The following is a 22,321-nucleotide window of genomic DNA, read 5'->3' as shown; positions in this document are numbered from 1 at the left end:
TCAAATGTTGAAAAATACAAAAACTATAATGTATAGTAAAAGACAATCAAAAAATTAACAGATGAATATCTTTGAAAATATTTTTCTACATTTTCATTAGAATATCATACTCAAAGCTTATATTAACTTATTATTTTCTAATTATGGACACTAGATTGATGAATATAAAAGTTTAAATCTTTGGGTACAATGTCTTAAGAAACATAATGAAACCAATATCCTGAAGTAGTTAAAAATTCAACACAAATTTTATCATGCTTAAATTATGAATATAATTAAATTATAGTCATTTAATTTGAAAATATGAGTATTATTTGTGTTTAGATAATTGAGTCACTTTAAAAATTGCTACAATTGTGGCCAGTCTTTTCATAAAAGAAATCCTGTGAAGCAGCCTGAAACGAGAGGACACTGACTTTGATCTAGGATCTTGTTATATTGCTAGAAAATGTTTACAGATGGGATGAACACTGTGATTTTGAATAGCCATAGGTTTCTTGGAATAGCACATCATTAACTCAGCAATTGCTCCTCCAAATGCCCACAGAAATACGCCGGGAAACCCTTGTTCTCCCAGTGGCTACGGATCATCTTCTTATCTACTGTGTCTAGGAGTGACAAAAATATGAAAAAAAACCTTACTTTATTTTATTTATGTATCTTAAGATTTTCTTCATGGTAAACTTAAGTTACAAGAAATAACCTAATCTTTAGTTTCACTTTCAAAAAAATGAAGACCATCAATAGAGTTAAATACGCAAGTAATTATAAAATACATTTTATTATTTGTTTGCTTCTTTTTTAAAAAACGTAAATAACTTTTTCATGATACAGTGACAAAATATTGAATAATTGATAGTATTTCTGGAATACAAATGTATAACCAAAGTAACACATAGAATGGGTATGGTCAAATTTCCAGCTTCTGCATATGTCTGGTAATTTTATTCTATGGTGAATATTGGGGGTGCTACTGTTATAATTTTGTTGTTGTCTGCCTTTCAAAAGTTTTAAGTTTGTCTTAGTTAGAAGGTGACAGTTTAATAAATTTAACTTTAAATAATGCTGTTTAAGACTTCTACCTCATGCTTCCTTTTTAAATTTGTATTAGATATCTTTCTCCTCTGGAAAGCAGAATATAATGACATAGGATTACCTGTGCACCTATACAAGTCCAAACTCACTATTTGATTTTTGGAGCAAATAATAATTGATAACCATAATGTTGGCTTTGAAAATATAAATCAACCTATAAACATATCTTGGGAGATTTGATTATATTTACCAGAGTACAAATTCTATGAATCTTGCAATATAGAATAAATAGTATACTGGGTAGATATGGGGAATAGGGAATGTTGAAATAATGTTTGGAGTGGATATGTTGCTCTCTTCATATTCAAAGACAGAAAGCTGGGACACAGTATAAAACCAGCAGTTTGTGAAAAACAGTGATAAGTATATCATGTAAGGCCGTAACAAGAACAGGAATGGAAGAGAGGGAAGTGTCGGTGACATAAATTCTTCAAGTCATAGTGGTAAATAGACTTTGTTTATAACCAACAAAGAAAAAGCTACATATAAAATTATAGTATTTAAAATTGTACTGATAACCATCATCACAGAAGCAGAAATCAAAAATCCTTATTTCCACCACTACCCAAGGACTCATTCCTCAGAGGAGGTGATATCTATTATCTGAAGAAAATCTACAATTTTTGAATACCGCAGTGAATTAATAAAAACAAATCTATGTAGAGATACATCCTGGTAAAATTTCAGAAGCCCCAGGATAAAAAGTTATAAACCTCTATAGAGTAAGGGAAAGAAAATGGAGAGAGAGAAAAGAAAAACATTAATTTACAAGAGTCAGGTTGATACCAGACTTTTAATCACCAAAATCCTGAAGACTAAAATAAAAAGGAGCAATGTTTCAATCTAATGAGTGAAAAATTAATGTCATAGTATTTAATCTTCTTGAGTTATCTAATTGAGTGATATTTTATTGGGAGATATGTTTGTTTCTAAACTGCTAGTTTATTACAAATGAAAAATAGCTTTATACTAAAAAATAATTTTTCTTGTCACTCAAAGCAATTATTGAACAATTCCATTGCTGAAGAATGAAACTTAGGGGGAGGTGGAAGAGAGCTGAAATATTTATAGTGCAACCAAGAAAAAGAGTAAGATGTGAAACAAGAGGTATTTTAAAACAATACAACAGTATTGTGCTAGTACAAGCATGCCAAGAAATAACTGTTAAAAGATTCTTGCATATATAAACATAAGAAACAGCATCCAGAATATAGTCATTACAATTTATTCAGCAGTATCTCTGAGGCTCAAAAGTATTCACTATTTCTCTAAATACCAGGATCCACAGTGAGCAATAGAAAAATAAAAATAATTCTATCAATAAGTACTTACACAAAAACTCCATTAGAATATATATGAAACACACAGGAACTTGGAGAATTTCCACAAAACAAGTGCACATTTAGCCATATACACTTTTAAGCTTAAAATGTATTTTCAATAAAGTTCTCTTTTTATCAAATTCTATTGTACTCTAAACATATATATGATATATATATATCATATATATATCATATATATATCATATATATGATATATATATATGATATATATGTATCATATCCCTCTACACGCTAAAACTTTTCTCTGTCAGTTAGTGACCGAACTCAGAAAAGTAAATAAAAACAGTGAACTATGCAACTTAATATTTTGGTAATTACCCCCTGTATAACTTTCAAATGTTTGTGACTACATTTAGAATGCTTTCTTCTGAAATATATTAAATGCCAGAAATAGGTACCTGTAATATTATTTCTAATTAACTCTTCATAACTGCAAATGCTAAGAAATATTTTGAGATACATATTGTAGTTTATGCATTTTAATAGTGTTAATTAAAATTAATTTTCTACTAATATCAGTGAGAAAGACTGAATGCATATATAACTGATCTTGCTTGGGAACACAAATGTATAAATGTCTTTACTATGGAGCTGAAGATCCCAAAAAAGAACCTTGGAATGAAAATCTTTTATAGACTTTTATAATTAATTTTAACAGATTGCTTTATAACTAATTTCTCTGACAATACAAGAAATAGTCATAGTAAGAGAAACTGGTCAATTTTAAGACTATGTTGGAAAAGTATTGCAGAGCCAAAAACAATCCCATTTTACTGAACTTTGGTTGCATACCTAAAACTTGGGCTAATGTTGTTAAAATTATCAAGAGGAAATTAAAAACAGGAATTTAAAAACAGTTTTGTTACCTATTTCTGCTACTATATATTTCACTGTCAACATTTTATTTTATTTTACTTTATTTTAGACTTTATTGTTTTTAGAGCATTTTTAGGTTGACAGCAAAATTTAGAGATTGCTATATATCTCCCACTTTTACACATGCACTTACAATTCCCCAATCCCCCATTATCAACATCCCTAAACAGAATGATATTTAGTTATAACTGGTGAACATTCATTGACATATCATTATCACCCAGAGCCAATAATTTACTTTACGGTTTACTCTTGGTGGTGTACATTCTATGGATTTTGTCAAATGTATAATAGTGTGTGTCTACAATTATAGTACCATAAATGGTATCATTACTGCCCTAAAACCCTCTGTGTTTCCACTATTTATCCATTCTTTATTCTTAACCTCCTCCAACCCTTGGCAAACACTAATTCTTTTACTGTCACCATGGTTTGGCATTTTCCAAAATGTCATACTTGGAATCATACAGTATGTAGCCTGTGATGGCTGATACTGACTGTCAACTCCATTGGACTGAAGGATGCAAAGTATTGATCCTGGGTGTGTTTGTGAAGGTGTTGCCAAAGGAGATTAACATTTGAGTCAGTGGGTTGGGAAAGGTAGACCCATCCTTAATCTGGGTGGGCACCATCTAATCAGCTGTCAGGATGGCCAGGATATAAAGCACACAGAAAACCCTGAAAAGTCTACACTAGCTTAGCCTCCCAGCCTTCATCTTTCTCCTGTGCTGGATGCTTCCTGCCCTGGAACATTGGACTCCAAGTTCTACATCTTTGGAACTCAGACTGGCTTCCTTGCTCCTCAGCTTGCAGACAGCCTGTGTGGGACTTTGTGATTATGTGAGTTAATACTACTTAATAAATTCCATATGTAGATATAGATATAGATATAGATAGATAGATAGGTAGATCCTATTAGTCCTGTCCCTCTAGAGAGCCCTGACTAATACGTAGCCTTTTCAAATTGGGTTATTTCACTTAGTAATATGCATTTAAGATTTCCCTTTGTCTTTCTATGGCTTGATAGCTCATTTCTTCATAGCACTAAATACTATTTTATTGTCTGGATGTACCAGAGTTTATTTATCCACTTACCTACTAAAAACATCTTGATTGCTTCCAAATTTTGGCAATAATAAATGAGGGTTTACCTCTGTGTGTGGGTTTTTGTGTAGACATATATTTTCAACTTCTTTAGATAAATATCAAAAAGCACAAATATTAGATCATATGGTAAAAGTACGTTTAGTTTTGTAAAAAACTGCCAAACTGTCTTCTAAAGTGTCTGTGCCATTTTTCATTCTCATCATCAATGAATGAGAGTTCCTATTGCTCTGCATCTTTACCAGCTTTTTGTTTTGTTAGTATTCTGGATTTTGGTGATTTTAATAGGAATGTAGTAGTATTCCTTCAGTTTGCAGTTCCCTGATGTGCAGCATCTCTTTAAGTGCTTACTTTCCATCTGCATATGCTTTTGGTGAGGTGTCTTGTTAAGGCCTTTGGCCTGTTTTTAATCTTTTTTGAGTTTTTCTTATTTTATTTCATTTTTATTTTTATTTTCTGTATTTTTAAGAAACGGTCTTGCTCTGTTGCCCAGGCTGGAATGTGATGGCACAATCATGGCTCACTTTAGCCTCAGCCTCCCGGGCTCAAGCGGTCGTCCCACCTCAGCCTTCTGAGTAGCTGAGACCACAGACATCTGCCACCGTGCCTGGATAAATTTTTGACCCGTTTTATAATTGAGATGTTTATTTTCTTATTGTTAAGTTTTAAAAGTTCTTTGTATATTTTGGATAATAGTCCTTTAACAGTTGTGTCTTTTTCAACTATTATCTCACAACCTGTGGCTTATCTTCTCATTTCCTCGACATTATCTTTTGCAGAACAGAAGTTTTTAACTTGAGTGAAGTCCAGCTTATTAATTATTTTTAAATGTATTTTGCCTTTGGTGTTGCATCTAAGAAGTCATCACAGTGTCCAAGGTCATCTAAGTTTTTTTCTCTGTTATCTCTTAGGAGTTCTACAGTTTTACATTTTACATTTGGGTCTATAATCCATTTTAATTTTTGTGAAGGGTATAAGGGCTGTGTCTAATTTAATTATTGCTGCATGCTGTGTCCAGTTCTTTCAGCACCATATGTTGAAATGACTATCTTTCCCTCATTGTATTACCTCTCTTTTAATAATTTGACTATATTTATGTAGCACTATTTCTGAGTTCTCTTTTCTATTTATGACCAATTTGTCTACCTTTTTGCCTATCACACTGTCTTGTTTATTGTAGGTTTAAATTAAGTCTTGAAGTCAAGTAGTATCAGCACTCCAAATTCTTCTTCATATTTTTTGGCTATACTGAATTTTTTGCCTCTTTGTATAAAATTTAGAGTCACTTTATCAATATCCACAAAATAATTTTCTGGCATTTTTATTGGCATTCTATTAAATCTATAGATAAAGTTGGAAAAAACTGACATTTTGACAATATTTTTTCTTTAGTCTGTTGATGTGAGATTTGTCTACATTGTTCTTTCATTTACATTTACTGCCTTCACAATGAATGAAGCTTAGAAATTAAGTAACAGAAGAGCAAAACATTAAGCTATTGAACTTTGGTTTGTATTATTAGCAGTGAAAATGTGTAATACATAGTGCATGGAAGACAAAAACTATATAGGACAGTAGTATTGTTTTGTTGTTGTATAGATGTGCATGTATGTGTTATTGCAAAGGGTCAACCTAGAATTCTATATTTAACAGAAACAAGGTATCTATAGCATCTAACCTCTATTATTTTCTTCTGTACTCAATCTCTTTCTGGTTGGAAGAAAAAAAAAGTCAGCATTTTGTTCCCAGAAGACAATGGTATGCCTGTTTACAAATGAAGGTGTTTTTGCCATTGGGTCAGAAACTATCAGATATTCACTGATGCCTGTTTCCTCTTTTCTCTGGGCATGTAGCATTTCCTACATTCCCTGTAGATAGAGAATCTGAGTTATAATTGTGGTGATATCATGTGAGTGGTAGTGATTGTTTTTCTCTTTTTGCTTCTTTGCCTAGACGTTTTCTTTCTCCTTTTCTTCTTTCTTTTTTTCTTTCTTTCTTTTTTCTTTCTCTCTCTTTCTTTATTTCCTTCTTTCTCTCTCTCTCCTTCTTTCTTTTTTTCTTACTTTCTTTCTTTTCTTTTGTTCTCTCTCTCTCTCTCTGTCTCTTCCTGGCAGTACTGCAATGCCAGGTTAATGTATGGAGTAGGCAAAACAAACTTATGTTCTATCTGCTATTTCCAACGATCCATTTAATATTTTCCTCGGAAAGAGAACATATAAGATATTTAGCTGATAAGAACAGATAGTATACTTGATCTTAGCCAAAAGGCTGAGAAGTGATTTCTTCCTTTTGCTAGATGCAATCTCTGATGACAAGGTTCTAAGAGGTGGTGGACCCTCAGAGGTAAATAGCCAAGGTCTTTGAGTTAGTACTTATAGGAGAGGGATAGATTGTCATCCAATCTGAACTGTAAATTAGTACCATTACATGAGAAAATTATACAATTATATTTTATTAAGCCACTACAATTTTGAAGTTTTTTAGATAATTCAGTCAAGACTCCTAGACAATACAACCACAATATGCTTGGCTACACAGAGTTGAACAATCATAGCTATACATATATCTAATCAAGATTGTAATACTAAGTATGATCTTTGAACAAATGTGACAGAGATGTCACCTATATTATAATTAGTATGTCTGGCCAGATATAGCTAATAAAACATTGTGATGATGCTGACATGACTATATCATCAGCCGTCAGCAACTATAATACATAGAAGAGAATAAATGATAACCCAGATGTTGATGATATAAGCACAATTCAGAGAAAAACATTTTATAAGCCATTTATCATAAACCATTTAATGCATGTTTATGTGTATTAAGGCTCTAACTTAATTATTTTTTAAAATGTTTGTAAGTTAAACATAGCATTTACTTATTCCTTGGTTTAGGAAAAAAATATTTTGGAGTAAAGTCATGCTGGCAGATACTCATATAGAGAAATAGAGACCTAAATAATTTGGACCAACCTCCCTGCTAAGAATAGCTAGAAATACAGGAAATATTTTTGGTTTTTTGTTTTGTTTTGTTTTTTAAACTCATTAGATGGAAACAGGAAACTAATAAGGCAGTGAAGGAGCATAGAAATAAAAAAAAAAAGTAGTACTGGTATTTTTAGCTACTTTTCCCCCAGAAGCATCTAGTAATTCCAGAAAAGGAAGCTGATATATAAAAAAGTTAAACAGATGCTTTGACAGCCTAGAGGAAATAGGGAGTGAAAAAAAAAATGGAGTCCAGAAAAATGGCAAGTAGAAGAAGCTTTTAAACCCCCTATACTTTATATTAAGACCATAAAATGATAATTGATACTGGTGAGAATGAATCAGAAATATACTGGCATGTTCAAAAACAGCAGCCCTGCTTTAAATAATCTTAACTTTTCTGAACAGATGAAGGTTATCTTGGGTTGCTATTGCCCTTGACATACAATAAAAGTAAACAAACACCCTCTTTACAGGGATGTAAATTAATTCTACTCCTTGAAATATCTCTACAATTCTTATATATGCTATTCACTATTACTTTACCCCTTACTTGGAAGGAAACAAAACTCATTATTATTACAAAGCAAAACACAATAAAAATTAAAAATAGACCTAGAAGAGGTCCAGAAAATGTAATTATGTAGATAATGCTTAACATGTTCAAAAAGATAGAAGATAAGATAGACAAATTTGGCAGAGAACTGAAATGTATATAAATCAATAAAATAAATGTGTTTAACAAAAGAATACCCTAAGCTGAAGAGAGAATAATGAGCTGGAAGATAGGCTTGAAGAAAATATCCAGAATGAATATAAGAAGTAAAAACTGAATAAAAATTAAGGGAGAGAGGATAATACTTAGTTATGGTTATGTGGTCTAATCTGGGTAACTGGAGACTGAAAAATAGGAGAGAGAAAATAAGGCTGAATAGTTGAAGAAACAATGCCTAAGGATTATTCAAACAGATGAAAGATAGCCATCTAAAGCCTTAGAATGCAAATAAGAATGAGGGGAAAACAAACTAATGTAGATTTATCATAATTCAGCTACCAAATAAAGGCATAGAAGAGTATACAAGGCAGCCAGGAATTGAAAAATAAGGATATCAGAGAAAATAAGAATAGAGTAAGTGAGCTCAAGCTTCTCTGAAGATTTTTTCTTAAATTTATACCTAATTTTCAGTGGGCTGAGCAACTAAATAGAATTCTTGAACCAGAGTCTTTGGAAGATTCATGTGAATCAGAAAGTAAAGTCAAAGTTTAGCTATACTAAGACAGTCACAACTTGAGGGAACAAGACTATGTAGAAAAAAGAACTTCAGAAAAATGAGGTCAAAATCTGGTCTGTGTCATCCCACTGAAGTATTTTTTTTCTTAGACTGTGCATGAGGCTTAGAAGCAGTGAAACTAAGAACATTCAACAATCCCTTTGTGCTAGGAACACAAAGATTAGAGTTGAAAGACCACGAGGTCATTATTCAAGACCTCATATGGGACACATTTTAAGAGTAAGGGCAAACCACAAATAATAAACCTTAATAAAACTAAATGCAGCCCCTAATTATTACTATCTCTACTTCAAATAATGTAATCAGACTATATAGAACCTTTCATTGTAGGAAGATGAAATCAATGAAACCCGCTAGGACAGCACTTTCCAATGAAACTATGTATTATGGTAGAAGCTGTACTGTCAAAAAGTGTAGCCACTAGCCATACAGATTATGGAGTTTTCAGGTACAAGTAACTTGATTTATTATGGAAGTTATCCAGAGAGACAGAGAAGAGCAGGGACGAAGTAGGTTAAGAAAGAGAAAGGGGCCAAGCAAGGGTGTCATTTCAAGTAAAATTCCCATGTCAGCCTGATGCCACAGGAAACTTTGACACATAAATTGCACCAAGGAATTTGTTCTATTTCAAAGAAGACCCTACAATGTTCTATTTATTTTATTTTTATTTTTATTTTATTATTATGATTTTTTGTTATTACACTTTAAGTTTTAGGGTACATGTGCACAACGTGCAGGTTAGTTACATGTGTATACATGTGCCATGTTGGTGTGCTGCACCCAGTAACTGGTCATTTAACATTAGGTATATCTGCAAATGCTATCCCTCCCCCTCCCCCCACCCCACAACAGGCCCCAGAGTGTGATGTTCCCCTTCCTGTGTCCCTGTGTTCTCATTGTTCAATTCCCACCTATGAGTGAGAACATGCGGTGTTTGGTTTTTTGTCCTTGCGATAGATTGCTGAGAATGATGGTTTCCACCTTCATCCATGTCCCTACAAAGGACATGAACTCATCGTTTTTTATGGCTGCATGGTATTCCATGGTGTATATGTGCCACATTTTCTTAATCCAGTCTATCATTGTTGGACATTTGGGTTGCTGGCAAGTCTTTGCTATTGCGAATAGTGCCACAATAAACATACGTGTGCATGCTGCATACAGCAACATACAGCAGCATGATTTATAATCCTTTGGGTATATACCCAGTAATGGGATGCCTGGGTCAAATGGTATTTCCAGTTCTAGATCCCTGAGGAATTGCCACACCGACTTCCACAATGGTTGAACTAGTTTACAGTCCCACCAACAGTGTAAAAGTGTTCCTATTTCTCCACATCCTCTCCAGCACCTGTTGTTTCCTGACTTTTTAATGATCGCCATTCTAACTGGTGTGAGATGGTATCTCATTGTGGTTTTGATTTGCATTTCTCTGATGGCCAGTGATGATGAGCATTTTTTCATGTGTTTTTTGGCTGCATAAATGTCTTCTTTTGAGAAGTGTCTGTTCATGTCCTTTGCCCACTTTTTGATGGGGTTGTTTGTTTTTTTCTTGTAAATTTGTTTGAGTTCATTGTAGATTCTGGATATTAGCCCTTTGTCAGATGAGTAGATTGCAGAAACTTTCTCCCATTCTGTAGGTTGCCTGTTCACTCTGATGGTAGTTTCTTTTGCTGTACAGAAGCTCTTTAGTTGAATTAGATCCCATTTGTCAGTGTTGGCTTTTGTTGCCATTGCTTTCGGTGTTTTAGACATGAAGTCCTTGCCCGTGCCTATGTCCTGAATGGTATTGCCTAGGTTTTCTTCTAGGGTTTTTATGGTTTTAGGTCTAACATTTAAGTCTTTAATCCGTCTTGAATTAATTTTTGTATACGATGTAAGGAAAGGATCCAGTTTCAGCTTTCTACATATGGCTAGCCCGTTTTCCCAGCACCATTTATTAAATAGGGAATCCTTTCGCCATTTCTTGTTTTTGTCAGGTTTGTCAAAGATCAGATGGTTGTAGATATGTGGCATTATTTCTGAGGGCTCTGTACTGTTCCATTTGTCTATATCTCCGTTTTGGTACCAGTACCATGCTGTTTTGGTTACTGTAGCCTTGTAGTATAGTTTGAAGTCAGGTAGCGTGATGCCTCCAGCTTTGTTCTTTTGGCTTAGGATTGACTCGGCAATGTGCGCTCTTTTTTGGTTCCATATGAACTTTAAAGTAGTTTTTTCCAATTCTGTGAAGAAAGTCGTTGGTAGCTTGATGGGGATGGCCTTGAATCTATAAATTACCTTGGGCAGTATGGCCGTTTTCATGATATTGATTCTTCCTGCCCATGAGCATGGAATGTTCTTCCATTTGTTTGTATCCTCTTTTATTTCATTGAGCAGTGATTTGTAGTTCTCCTTGAAGAGGTCCCTCACGTCCCTTGTAAGTTGGATTCCAAGGTATTTTATTCTCTTTGAAGCAATTGTGAATGGGAGTTCACTCATGATTTGGCTCTCTGTTTGTCTGTTATTGGTATATAAGAATGCTTGTGATATTTGCACATTGATTTTGTATCCTGAGACTTTACTGAAGTTGCCTACCAGCTTAAGGAGAATTTGGGCTGAGACAATGGGGTTTTCTAGATATACAATCATGTCATCTGCCAACAGGGACAATTTGACTTCCTCTTTTCCTAATTTAATACCTGACATCATATTATTTTGGTCCTTTCTGTCTTACTTAGGATTTTTTGTTTATACGTGAGCCACTCTATGTATTTCAGGGAAGAATTTGAATCTTACACTATAGTTATAATAGAAGAGCTGGGAGACCAAAGAATAGGGAGGGTGTGTCTGTTTTTTAGAAAATTGGAAAGTGCAAGAGTTTCAAGGGAGGCATCACAGGTGACAGCAGCTTCTGAAAAACAGAGTGTGTCATTCTCAGAGATATGTCTAAACAGTCCTGGCAAAACTCTATGTCTGTCATATACAAATGCCATATGCCTATTCTAAGCTTTCGTCAAAGAATAGTGTTTTTGCTCGTTTTGCTTTCCATCTCATCCAAGTTCTTCTCATTAGCTAACCCTAACTAAAACTCTGCTGGAAAACAAGGAGGGAAAAGTAATTTCTAGTCTTTCAACCCTTTGACACAGAGGGAATTTTAGAAGTTGGAATAAAACTTCATATCAAATAAAGTTTCTGGACACATTTTCCAATTATATTGTTTACTTTTTTTGCTGTCTGCCTGATGGATTTCTCTTTATCTTCTGAACCCTAACTGTGGGTTTGAAAATAAATAACACAGTGTCATTTTTTGTAGCATCTCCTAATAAATGTAAGCCTTGGTTAAGGAGGACTCTGAAAGGAAAGGGATGCTGTGGAAATGTAGCATAGTTTAGAAATACCAATTTTGAAAAAAAAGTCCTAGCTCTTCAGGAATTAGTCATGTCACATAGAACAATTTTTTAAGTATCTTTAGCATGCTGCCATGCACAGAGATATTTCTTAATAAATGTTATGGTTATGTCTATTATCCTCTTCATCAATATCCAAGTTTAACTTCTCTGAAAAAGAGACCCTTGATTCAATATACAGATTTGAGTCATTGAGTTCAAATAGCTCAATTTAATAGCACATGGATTCTTTCTTAAGTCAGAACTTTGTAAAGATAACAGAGAGATTTCTTGAGAATAACTGAACCCATACTCTCTCTTAAAAGAGCTATAAATATTTTATTTTACCTCGTCTTGGCCTTTAGATAAAAGAAAGTACTATCTCTATCTACACTGATACATTTTTCCTTACTCTTCTAGAAATAAGTCAGTAAAAATTTATTTTTCTTCAGTCCCAAAAAGAGTGCCTGTTATGGCTCATCAAGTAAAGGATATTTCATAAAGAAGGAATGGTTTTAATCTCTCCTGTTGTTCCAAATAATCTAAATTCCAGATGGCATAATTTGCTTCCATGAAGCTAGATTTTTAATTGAAATTGGAAATCTTCCATATCCTTCTCCACCAAAATGTTTCATTTCTACAAAGCATAAGAGGTGACTTGGAAATTTCTTGACCCAGTCTTATTTGCAATCCATTGTTAAATTAAAAAAAAAAAATCAGTTAAGAGCTCAGTGAAAAAGATAAACACACATCTTCCTTGGTTTCTTTTTAGCTTTGGTTAAAGGACTTGTCCTCATGATCCATTTTATCTCATGGAATCTTACCCCAAGCTTTGGGGCCAACATTTATTAATACAAAATGTACTTTCAGAATGTATGGTTCTATTTTATATATTCCTCTCAGACCCTGAAAGAAAAAGGCACATTCGGAGCTATTCAAGTATTTCTGATGTCCTTTGGCCAAGTAACTTTGGTATTGGTTTCCTAGGGCTGCTCTAAGAGCCGTAACCGAGTGATTTAAAATAATATAAATTTATTCTCTCACAGTTTTGGATGCTGAAAGTTCAACATCACGGTCCAACAGGGTTGCTTGCTTCTGAAGGCTGTGAGGGAGAATCTATTTCATTTTCCCTTTCTAGCTCCTGGTGGTTTGCTGGCAATTTTTGATGTTCCTTGGTTTGAAGATGCCTCTCTTCAATCTCTTCCTTCATAATCCCATGACATTGCCCCTGTAATTGTTTGTCTCAGTGCTCGTTTCCCCTTTTTATAAGAACAGAGTCATAATGGATTAGGACACACCTTAATGACATCACGTTAATTTGATCATCTGCAACGACCAAAAGTTTAGGACAGATGTTTTGTTGAATATGATCCTACTACCCATCTTTCAGTTTATTCCTTTTGTCCTTCATATAGTAAAGGCTGGATCTTAAATATCCGGTTTAATTTCAAGATAGAAACAAAATGTCTACAAAGAAATACATAAATTATAATAATAATATATATTTATTTAACTATATCAAATAAATAAATAGCTTTATTTTTAAAAAGAAAGGTACCTCCCCACACTGTAGCTGACAACAAGAGTTCTAGCGGGGTGAGGGGAGGGGGAAGGGATAGCTTTAGGAGATATACCTAATGCTAAATGATGAGTTAATGGATGCAGCACACCAACATGGCACATGTATACATATGTAACAAATCTGCACGTTGTGCACATGTACCCTAAAATTTAAAGTATTTAAAAAAATGAGTTCTAGCACCTCCATAGAGACAATAAATGTGGCAGTGAGCCAGACTCCCATAGGGCACTACAGAAGAAATCCTTGCGGAATCCGAGGCATGGAAAGGGCTGCCTCTTCATTAGAGGAGTTTAGAAAATTTCTGTGCACCATTCTTATGCCCGTGCACAAAATTGTGTCTTCTTCCTAAGGTGCCAGGTATGAAAAACAATTGACATTTCCCTGGTACAAAAAACCTGACTGCAAATGAACATAGAATAATCACTATAGTAAAATTAAAAGTCAAATGAGGGGATCAATAATGGAGGGACACTATCAGACTCTCCCAAAAATAAAAGTTAAAAATCAAATGAGGGGATCAGTAATGGAAGAAAACTATCAGACTCTCCCAAAAAGAAAAGTAACTCCTCAGGAACTGAGGAGTTATTAGCAAATATGCCCACAATATTGAGAGGAGGAACTGAAACCATAATAAAATAAAACACACTAAGAGATAACTGGGGAGACAAACTGCCCAGGTTTAATTCCCAATTCCACCATTTGTGTGTTATTAGGAACTTTTTTTACCTGCTGTGTTTCTCAGTTTTCCCCATCTGTGAAGTAGGGATAATTATAGAACCTGTCTCATTAGGTTGTTATCTACAAGCACCAAAGATCTAATATACGGGTAATCATTTATGTTCATAAAAAAATAAACAGGAATAAATAACAAGAATAGAGCCAAAAATATTACATACATTTAAAAATGTTTTAAAATGCAAACTATTACATAATCTATAAGTAAAAGTGCAGTTATTATAAAAATTAACAAACTTTTTAAACTGAGAAATAAGAAAATAAGAATATATCTAGATGTGTGTGATACAGCTATATTCATAGCCATATGAAAATGTATAGTTTTAGATATTTCTATTAGAAAAGAAAAAGATGAAAAGTAATGAGTTAAGATTCTGAATCTAAAAAATAGAAAAGAAATAACAAAATAAGTCCAAATAAAGTGGAAGGAAGGAAGGAATAGAATTAAAAGCAGAGATATGTGAAAACAAAGAAACAGTAGAAAACATCAAGAAGAACAAAAGCTGCATTTTTAAAAGAAAAAATGTATAAATTAGTAATGTTAGACATTAGAAGACACAACTGAAAACAGGTGAATAATGTAACAACAATTTATAAGCAAATAGATAAATTTCTAACAAAATATACAGTTAGAGTATGTTACTTAAAGTAGGGTAACTATAGCTCGCAAGAACGTATAGCATGTTTAAAAGAAGCAGGAAAAGAAGATTTGGAAAGTTCCCTGGACAAAGAAATAATGAATGTTTAAGGTGACAAATATCCCAATTATCCTGATCCAATGTAGGCATGTATCAAAAAATGTACCTCATAAATATGTACAACTATTATATATTAATTAATTAGCAAAATGAATTTAAAAGGAAATCTGATTCAAATGATTACTGTTTAAGGGTTTAAATGCATAGTCTAAAATTAAAGTAAAAATAACTATTATTAGGCTACATTTAATAAAGTTAATAAACTTCGAGAAGCAAAAAAAATTAATAAAGAAAAAGAAATGAAGAAAGAAAAATTATTTCGTATATAAATTTCCAGATACTGTTTAGATTCATTTTATGAAAATAATTTTTACTAGCTAAAAAACAGGACATTGAATGTGTGGACAGAAATGTATGAATGTTTCCCAAGGATAAGAAAACAGAAGAAAACTAAACTTGAAGTCATGTTTAAATAGAAGTAAGAAAATAAATAAATAAAAAATTGGAGACAGTATCATTCATAAATTAATAATACATTCTTATCCAATATGGGATTATTCAGGAAGTGCAAAGATCATTTACTATTAGAATGCTCTCTAATGCAATTTATCACATTAACAGTTAAAGCTATTGGATGTATTTTTTTCATTGAATATTTATTTATTTATTTTAATTTAATTTGATTTAATTTAATTTAATTTATTTTACTTTAAGTTCTGGGATACAAGTGCAGAACATGTAGGTTTGTTACACAAGTATATGTGTGTCATGGTGATTTGCTGCACCTATCAACCCATCATCTAGGTGTTAAGTCCCACATGCATTAGCTGTTTGTCCTGATGCTCTCCCTCACCTTGCCCACCACATCCCCTGGCTGGTCCCGGTGTGTATTTTCCCCCTCCCTGTCTTCATGTGTTCTCATTGTTCAGCTCCCACTTTGGAGTGAGAACATGCAGTTTTTGGTTTTCTGTTCTTGTGTTAGTTTGCTGAGGATGATGGCTTCCAGCTTCATCCATGTCCCTGCAAAGGACATAATCTCATTCCTTTTTATGGCTACATAGTATTCCATGGTGTATGTGTACCATATTTTCTTTATGCAGTCTGTCTATCCATTGGTGGGCATTTGGGTTGGTTCCATGTCTTTGCTATTGTAAACAGTGCTGCAATAAGCATACATATGCATGTGTCTTTATGGTAGCACGATTTATGTTTCTTTGGGTATATACCCAGTAATGGGATTGCTGGGTCAAATGGTATTTCTGGTTCTAGATCCTTGAGGAATTCCCACACTGTCTTCCACATTGGTTGAACTAATTTACCTTCCCACCAACAGTGTAAAAGCATTCCTATTGCTCTGCAGCATCGTCGGCATCTATTGTTTCTTGACTTTTTAGTAATCACCATTCGCTCTGGAATGAGATGGTATCTCATTGTGGTTTTTATTTGCATTTCTCTAATGATTAGTAATGAGTTTTTTTTCATATGTTTGTTGGCCGTATAAACGTCTTCTTTTAAGAAATGTCTGTTCATATCCTTTGCCATTTTTTGATGGGGTTGTTTTTTTCTTGCAAATTTGTTTAAGTTCCTTATAAATTTTGGATATTAGACCTTTGTCAGCTGGGTAGATTGCAAAAATTTTCTCCCATTCTGTAGGTTGCCTGTTCCCTCTGATGATAGTTTCTTTTGCTGCGCAGAAGGTCTTTAGGTTGAGTTAGATCCCATTTGTCAATTTTGGCTTTTGTTGCAATTGTTTTTGGTGTTTTTGTCATGAAGTCTTTGCCTGTGCCTATGTCCTGCATGATATTGCCTAGGTTTTTTTTTTTTTTCCTAGAGTTTTTATGGTTTTGGGTTTTACATTTAAGTCTTTAATCCATCTTGAGTTAATTTTTGTGTAAGGTTTAAGGAAGGGGTCCAGTTTCAGTTTTCTGCATATGGCTAGCCAGTTTTCCCAGCACCATGTACTGAATAGGAGATCATATCCCCATTGCTTGTTTTTATCAGGTTTATCAAAGACCAGATGGTTGTAGATGTGTGGTGTTATTTTTGTGGTCTCTGTTCTGTTCTATTTGTCTCTATATTTGTTTGGTACCAATACCAGGCTGTTTTGGTTACTGCAGCCTTGTAGTATAATTTGAAGTCAGGTAGCATGATGCCTCCAGCTTTGTTCTTTTTGCTTGGGATTGTCTTGGCTATATGGGTTCTTTTTGGTTCTGTATGAAATTTAAAGTAGTTTTTTTCTAATTCTGTGAAGAAAGTCAATGGTAGTTTGATGGGAATAGCACAAATTACTTTTGGAAGTATGGCCATTTTCACGATTTCAATTCTTCCTATCCATAAGAATAGAATGTTTTCCCATTTGTTTGTGTCCTCTCTTATTTCCTTGAGCAGTGGTTTGTAGTTCTCCTTGAAGAGGTCCTTCATATCTCTTTTTAACTGTATTCCTAGGTATTTTATTCTCTTTGTAGCAATTGTGAATGGGAGTTCATTCATGATTTGGCTCTCTGCTTGTCTATTGTTGACATATAGGAATGCTTGTGATTTTTGCACATTGATTTTGTATCCTGAGACTTTGCTGAAGTTGCTTATCAGCTTAAGGATTTTTTGGGCTGAGATGATGGGGTTTTATAAATATAGAATCATGCCATCTTCCAACAGAGACAATTGGACTTCCTCTCTTTCTATTTGAATACCCTTATTTCTTTCTCTTGCCTGATTGCCCTGGCCAGAGCATTCAATACTATGTTGAATAGGAGTGGTGAGAAAGAGCATCTTTGTCTTATGCCAGTTTTCAAAGGGAATGCTTCCAGCTTTTGCCCATTCAGTATGATATTGGCTGTGGGTTTGTCATAAATAACTCTTATTATTTGGAGACATGTTCCATCAATACCTAGTTTATTGAGAATTTTTAACATGAAGGGATGTTGAATTTTATTGGAGGCCTTTTCTGCATCTATTGAGATAATCATGTGGTTTTTGTCATGTGATGGGTTACGTTTATAGATTTGCATATGTTGAACCAGTCTTGCATCCCAGGGATGAAGCTGATGTAATCGTGGTGGATAAGCTTTTTGGTATGCTGCTGAATTCAGTTTGCCAGTATTTTATTGAGAACTTCCACATTGATGTTCATTAGGGATATTGGCATGAAGTTTTCATTTTTTGTGGTCTCTGCCAGATTTTGTAATCAGGATGATGCTGACCTCACAAAATGAGTTAAGGAGGAGTCCCTCCTTTTCAATTGTTTGTCATATTTTCAGAAGAAATGGTACCAGATCCTCTTTGTACTTCTCATAGAATTCAGCTGTGAATCTTGTCTTGTCCTGGGCTGTCTTGTCCTGGGCTTTTTTTGGTTGATAGGCTATTAATTACTGCCTCAATTTCAGAAATTGTTATTGATCTATTCAGAGATTTGACTTCTTCCTGGTTTAGTCTTGGGAGGGTGTATATGTCCAGGTATTTATCCAATTCTTCTAGATTTTCTAGTTTATTTTTGTAGAGGTGTTTATAGTATTCTTTGATGGTAGTTTGTATTTCTGTGGGGTCAGTCGTAATATGCCCTTTTTTATTATGTCTATTTGATTCTTCTCTTTTCTTCTGTATTAGTCTAGCTAGTGGTCTATCTATTTTGTTAACTTTTTTAAAAAACTGGCACCTGGATTCATTTGATTCTTTTAAGAGATTTTCATGTCTCCACCTCCTTCAGTTCTGCTCTGATCTTAGCTGTTTCTTGTCTTCTGCTAGCTTTTGGATTTGTTTGCTCTTGTTTCTCTAGCTCTTTTAATTGTGATGTTAGGGTGTCAATTTGAGGATTTTCTAATTTTCTGATGTGGGCATTTAGTGCTATAAATTTCCCTGTTAACACTTCTTTAGCTGCGTCCCAGAGATTCTGGTATGTTGTCTCTTTGTTTTAATTGGTTTCAAAAAACTTACTTATGTCTGCCTTAATTTCATTATTTACCCAGTAGTCATTCAGGACCAGGTTGTTCAATTTCCATGTCGGTGTGTGGTTTTGACTGAGTTTCTTAATCCTGAGTTCTAATTTGATTGCACAGTGGTCTGAGAGACTGCTTGTTATGACTTCAGTTATTTCGCATTTGCTGAGAAGTGTTTTACTTCCACTTAGGTGGTCAATTTTAGAATAAGTGCCATGTAGCACTGGGAAGAATGTATATTCTGTTGATTTGGGGTGGAGAGTTCTGTAGATGTGTATTAGGTCCACTTGATTCAGACCTGAGTTCAAGTCGTGAATATACTTGTTAATTTTTTGTCTCAATCTGTCTAACATTGAAAATGGGGTGTTAAAGTCTCCGACTATTATTGTGTTGGAGTCTAAGCCTCTTTGTGGATCTCTAAGAACTTGTTTTATGAATCTGGGTGCTCCTGTATTGGGTGTACATATATTTAGAATAGTTAGCACTTCTTGTTGAATTGATTCCTTTACCATTATGTAATGCCCTTCTTTGTCTTTTTTGATCTTTGTTGGTTTAAAGTCTGTTTAGTCAGAGAATAGGATTGCAACCCCTGCTGGTTTTTTTTCTTTCTATTTACTTGGTAGGTTTTCCTCCATCTCTTGATTTTGAGCCTGTGTGTGTCTTTGCACATGACATGGGTATCCTGAATACAGCACACCAATGGGTCTTGAATCTTTATCCAATTTGCCAGTCTGTGTCTGTTAATTGGGTTGTTTAGCCCATTTACATTTAAGGTTAATAGTGTTATGTGTGAATTGGATCCTCTCATTATAATGCTATCTGGTTATTTTGCACACTAGTTGATGAAGTTTCTTTGTTGTGCCATTGGTCTTAATATTTTGGTATGTTTTTATAATGGCTGGTATCAGTTTTTCCTTTCCATATTAGTGCTTCCTTCAGGAGCTCTTGCAAGGAAGGCCTGGTGGTGACAAAATCCCTCAGCATTTGCTTGTCTGGAAAGGATTTTATTTCTCCTTCACTTATGAAGCTTAGTTTGGCTGGATATGAAATTCTGGGTTGAAAATTATTTTATTTAAGAATGTTGAATATTGTCTCCCACTCTCTTCTGGCTTGTAGGGTTTCTGCTGAGAGGTCTGCTGTTAGTCTGATGGGCTTCCCTTTGTAGGTGACCTGGCGTTTATCGCTGGCTGCCTTTAACATTTTTTCTTTCATTTTGATTTTGGAGAATCCGATGATTATGTGTCTTGGGGTTGATCTGCTTGTGGGGTGTCTTAGTGGTGTTCTTTGTATTTCCTGAATTTGCATGTTGGCCTGTCTTGCTAGGTTGGGGAAGTTCTCTTGGATACTATCCTGAAGTGTGTTTTCCAGCTTGGTTTCATTCTCCGCATCTCTTTCAGGTACCCCAATCAATCATAGGTTCAGTCTTTTTACATAGTTTCATATTTCTCTGAGGTTTTGTTTGTTCTTTTTCATTCTTTTTACTCTAATCTTGTCTGCATGCCTTATTTCAGCAAGATAGTCTTCACACTCTGATATCCTCTCTTCTGCTCAGTCGATTTGGCTATTGATGCTTGTGTATGCATCACAAAGTTCCTGTGCTGTGTTTTTGAGCCCCATCAGGTCATTTACATTCCTCTCTAAACTGGTTATTCTGGTTAGCAGCTCCTGTAGCCTTTCATCAAGGTTCTTAGCTTCTTTGCATTGGGTTAGAACATGTTCCTTTAGCTCAGTGGAGTTTGTTATTACCCACTTTCTGAAGCCTACTTCTGTCAGTTGATTCACTTCATCCTCCTTCCAGTTCTGTGCCCTTGCTAGAAATGTGTTGTAATTATTTGGAGGAGAAAAGGCATTCTGGCCTTTCAGGTTTTTGCATTTTTTTGTTGTCTTTTTTCTCGTCTTCATGAGTTTGTCTAGTTTCAATCTTTGAAGCTAGTGACCCTTGGATGGGGTTTTTGTAGGGACTTTTTTTCACTGGTGCTGTTGTTGTTGCTTTCTGTTTGTTTGTTTGTTTGTTTGTTTTTCTTTCAACGGTCAGGTCCTTCTTCTTTAGGGCTGCTGTGGTTTGCTAGGGGTTCATGCCCTATTCATCTGGTTCACTCCCGTGCCTGGAGAATGTCACTCAAGGAGTCTGGAGAATAGCAAAAATGGGTGCCTACTCTTTCCTTTGGGATCTCTGACCTTGAGGGTCATCAACGTGATGCCAGTAGGAATGTTCCTGTATAGGTTGTCTGACAACCCCTATTGGAGGGTCTCCCCCAGTTGGATGGCACAGGGAGCAGGACTCATCTAACGAAACAGTTTGACTGTCACTTGGTGGAGGGGTATGCTTCACTTTAGGGAAACCCATTTGTCTGGGCTCCCCAGATTCCTCAGAACTAGCAGGAGGAAAGACTAAGTCTGCTGGTCTGTGGAGACTGTGGCCGCCCCTCCCCCTAGGGACTCAGGCCCTGGGAGATCAGAGTATTGTCCCTGAGCCTTTGGCTGGAGTTACTGGAGTTCTTGCAGGGAGGACCTGGCCAGTGAAGAGGGATGAGTCAGGGTCAGGCCTGAAGAGGCACTCTAGCTACTGTCTGTCACAGCCAGTGTGTTGGGCTGAGGGGGATACATCTTGGGACCAAGCCGTCCAGCCTCCCTGGTTCCAGCAAGTGAAAAGCTCAGCCTGGAGCTATAGAGATGGCTGCCGCCCTTCCCCTGCCCTGGCAGCTTAGTGTGTTAGGCAGCTATCAGTCCTGGTGATGGCTGCTGCCTCTCCCTCAAGGAGCACAAATGGTTTAGACAGCAGGTAGCCACAGCTGTGGTACTGGCCACCCCTCCCTACAGGAGCTCAGCAGGCTTAAGCAGATTGTAGCTGAGTGGTTGTTGAGAATCTGCATGGCTCCCTAGCTGGGACCCTAGGCCCCAGTGGCCTGGGCTCACAAGTAAAACCTAATCCATGGGTTTCACAGTTCCATAGAAAAAGCACGGTTTCCCAGGCAGGGTGGCATGCTCACTCACCGCCTCCCTTGGCTGTGAGGCGGGAACTCTCCTGCCCCATGTAGCTCTCCAGTGGGCTGCTGCACCACACTGCTCTTCCTTCCTCTCCATGGATCATGCCAGTTGCCTAGTCAGTTCCAATGACAGAACCTGGATACCTCGGTAGCCGGTGCAGGATTTGTACTCTGTTATGGTTCTTTTTGATGCGAACCTCTGATTGCTGCTGCTTTTAGTTGGCCATCTTCGTAAATTTGTATTTGAATACAAAAACCATAATTGATATAATTAAAGATAAACTCATTATAAAACATAAACAGCAACGTAGTTATAGAAAGA

General features: G+C 35.3%; 1 protein-coding gene and 1 non-coding gene across 2 annotated transcripts in view; one reads left to right on the top strand and one right to left on the bottom strand.

Moving 5' to 3' along the window:
• The window catches only part of TYRP1 (tyrosinase related protein 1), a 1,163,994-nt gene that overhangs the window by 747,205 nt on the left and 394,468 nt on the right, over positions 1 to 22,321 (top strand). The gene's annotated exons all lie outside the window — the stretch shown is intronic.
• On the bottom strand, positions 6,513 to 6,698 carry LOC112204500 (U2 spliceosomal RNA). The gene has a single exon (XR_002938139.1). It is a non-coding gene; the product is annotated as a U2 spliceosomal RNA (small nuclear RNA).

Source organism: Pan troglodytes, chromosome 11 (assembly GCF_028858775.2).
Source record: "Pan troglodytes isolate AG18354 chromosome 11, NHGRI_mPanTro3-v2.0_pri, whole genome shotgun sequence".
Taxonomy (NCBI): domain Eukaryota; kingdom Metazoa; phylum Chordata; class Mammalia; order Primates; family Hominidae; genus Pan; species Pan troglodytes.
This window is presented reverse-complemented; position numbering and strand designations above follow the sequence as displayed.